Source organism: Macaca thibetana, chromosome 6 (assembly GCF_024542745.1).
Source record: "Macaca thibetana thibetana isolate TM-01 chromosome 6, ASM2454274v1, whole genome shotgun sequence".
NCBI lineage: Eukaryota > Metazoa > Chordata > Mammalia > Primates > Cercopithecidae > Macaca > Macaca thibetana.
In genome coordinates this window covers 90,158,790-90,162,279 of record NC_065583.1, presented here as the reverse complement: position 1 = coordinate 90,162,279, position 3,490 = coordinate 90,158,790, and the positions used below count along the sequence as shown (strand labels likewise).

The 3,490-nt window shown below is 45.0% G+C and overlaps 1 pseudogene; it reads left to right on the top strand.

The window, feature by feature from the left end:
• Positions 1-2,541: 2,541 nt before the first annotated feature.
• LOC126956152 (40S ribosomal protein S18-like) lies at positions 2,542-3,045 on the top strand (annotated as a pseudogene).
• The last annotated feature ends 445 nt before the right edge of the window (positions 3,046-3,490 follow it).

Genomic DNA, 3,490 nt, shown 5'->3' with positions numbered 1-3,490 from the left:
CCACATGACTCTGGCACACTTTAGCATTGTTATCTAGTAAATTTCCTTCTTGCCTAAGCCACTTTGAGTCTTGCCTTCAGTTGCTTGCAGCCAGAAACATCCTTCTTATATAAAAAGTGGTTAAGAGATCTCTATACCTTGCCTTCTTCACCTGGAGGCATCTGACCGCCATGCACGGATTTTCTTCTTTTTTTTCTCTCTCTTTTCTGCCTACTAACCAACTCCCAGAACAATTCCTCTTGGTCATAAGTGACTCTGTTTCTCCTGGCTGATTTCTCAGCACACCCTGACAAGTGGCTCATGGGGTGGGAAGGACTTTAGGGTTCGTATTGAGTAGATCTGAGGCACTAATGGCCCTCTTGGACAGGGTTAAAGCCTAAACTGTGCAATGTCTGGGGCTTCCTCTGCTTTTTCAACTAAAATCCGCTGCTTCCCAAAAACCTGCATCACCCATTCTCTTTTCTCTGTATGTGTTCAAAATTTATTTAAAAACACACACATATGGCCGGGTGCGGTGGCTCACACCTGTAATCCCAGCACTTTGGGAGTCCAAGGTGGGTGGATCACCTGAGGTCAAGAGTTCGAGACCAGCCTGGCCAATATGTTGAAACCCCGTCTCTATTAAAAATACAAAAATTAGCCGGGCAAGGTGGTGGGAGCCTGTAGTCCCAGCTACTTGGGAAGCTGAGACAGGAGAATCTCTTGAACCCAGGAAGTGGAGGTTGCAGTGAGCTGAGATCGTGCCACTGCACTCCAGCCTCAGAGACAGAGCAAGACTCCGTCTCAAACAAACAAAAAAACCACACATAACACACACAGACGAAAACAAACAAACAAACAAACAAACAAACACCTTCTGATCCTTGAGTCAGCAAGAATTTAGCTAAAGTGTGTTATTCCAACTACAACAAAAATATATCCCCCTGGGCCTCCTGTCATTTGTAATTGGCTTCCATTTATTACATTGTGAGCTCCCACTCTGCTTCTAAGGCCTTTTTTTTCAGTGATCTTACAATCATTTCTCAACTCCTTTTAGTGGAGTTTTGATCTTCTTCCGTATACTCCCTTGCAGTGTCTCCTCAAATGTTCATCCTGTTGTTCCATTTAGTCTATCAGAGACTTTAGTTTGTTGATCCGAGAGGATAAATTAATGTACGTTCCAGTTTAATGTGCTCCAGAGTAAAGTGCCTCAGGCTATGAGATGGACTAGCAATTAGCAGAGATAGAATACTTGAGAGGACATACAAATGTATTTTCAAAGAAGGCATTTGGGGTCGAATTGGGTCAGGTGCAGATACAAAGAGTGACAAGAGCTGAGTTTTCTCCTGTGAATAATAATTGTCTCGTTGTGATGGGCTTAGCCTTCCCTTCTATAATAAGGATGTTTCTGGCTGCAAGTAATTAAAGGTCAGACTCAAAGTGGCTTAGGCAATGATGGAAATTCATTAGCTCACAAAGCTAAAAAGTGCAAGAGGCAGTCAGGTTTCAGGTAGAATCAGATCAGGGCTCCAGCTTGACTTCTATTTTGAGTCTCTCAACTCTGCTTCTGTCTGTGTCTGCTTCATTTATATCCTGGCTTTTTTCACATTAAATAACAGCTGAAGTAACTCCACATACAACGATTTCCAGAAGAAGAGAGAACACGTGTCCTGACAACTCTTTGGCAAGAGCAAGAAAATTTCCCAGAAATCCTCCCCAAATTATTCTTGTATCCCTCTGGTGAGTACTGGGTCATTTACGTATCCTCCAACTATTCATGGTGGCCAAGGTGATAAGAATAAGCTCACCAAGGCTCACTGTTTATTAGCTCACATATACCTCAAAGTTAAAAGCTGTGGAGTAGGGAACACTATTACCGTTAAGGAGGGGTACAAAGTTGGACAGAGACACCTATGTTAGAACCTATGCAGTCAGGAAGAACCTTCATTTCTTTTGATAATCCTCTCAGTTGCTATTTCATATACAGAAAAAAATTAAAAAACACTTTTAGGCCCTTCTCTTTCCTTCACAAGGATGTTTTTTTTTTTTTTTTTTTTTTTGAGAAGGAGTTTTATTCTCGTTGCCCGGGCTGGAGTGTGATGGTGCAATCTTGGCTCACCTCAATGTCTGCCTCCTGGGTTCAAGCGATTCTCCTGCCTCAACCTCCCAAGTAGCCGGGGTTACAGGCATGCACCACCATGCCCGACTAACTTTGTATTTTTAGTAGACACGGGGTTTCACCATGTTGGTCAGGCTGGTCTCGAACTCCTGACCTCAAGTGATCCACCTGCCTCAGGCTCCCAAAGTGCTGGTATGACAGGTGTGAGCCACCATGCCTGGCCAAAGATGAAATTTTAATAGTAAAAGGAGAAGAAAAGCAGCACTGGTAATGACAGCATCCCCACTTTCTCGTCTTTATCGGCTTAGGCTGTCATTACAAAACGCCATAGACTAGTTGGCTTAACTAACATGAATTTATTTTCTTCCAGTTCTGGAGGCTGGGAAGTTCTAGATCAAGGTGCAGGCAGTTTCCACAGGAGGCCTACACGCCGCCACTGTGCTGCCACCATGTCTCTAGTGATCCCTGAAAAGTTCCAGCATATTTTGCGAGTACTCAACACCAACATCGATGAGTGGTGTAAAATAGCCTTTGCCATCACTGCCATTAAGGGTGTGGGTCAAAGATATGCTCATGTGGTGTTGAGGAAAGCAGACATCGACCTCACCAGGAGGGTGGAAGAACTCACTGAGGATGAGGTAGAACGTGTGATCACCATGATACAGAATCCACACCAGTGCAAGATCCCAGGCTGGTTCTTGAACAGACAGAAGGATGTAAAGGATGGAAAATATAGCCAGGTCCTAGCCAATGGTCTGGACAACAAGCTCCGTGAAGAGCTGGAGTGACCAAAGAAGATCTGGGCACAAAGAGGGCTCTGCCACTCCTGGGGCCTTCATGTCCGAAGCCAGCACACCAAGACGACTGATCACCGTGGCCATACTGTGGGTGTGTCCAAGAAGAAATCAGTCTATAGGCCTTGTCTGTTAGTAGTTTATATACCTTAAAACAAGCAAACAAACAAAACAAACCAAAAAAATGGTGAAGGCTGACTCAGTTCCCCAGTGAGGGCCCTCTTCCTGCCTTGCAGACTGCCACTTTCTTGCTGTGTCCTCACATGACAGAGAGGTCAGATTTCCTTCTCTCTCTTCCTCCTTTCTTTTTCTTTTTTTTTTGAGGTTGAGTCTCACTCTATCACCCAGGCTAGAGTGCAGTGGCACGATCTCAGCTCACTGCAACCTCTGCCTCCTGAGTTCAAGCAATTCTCCTGCCCCAGCCTCCTGAGCAGCAGGGATTACAGGCGTGTGCCACCACGCTCGGCTAATATTTTTGTATTTTTAGTAGAGACGGAGTTTCACTATGTTGGCCAAGCTGGTCTCGAACTCCTGACCTCAGGTTATCCACCTACCTAAAGTGCTGGGATTACAGGCGTGAGCCACTGTGCCCGACCTC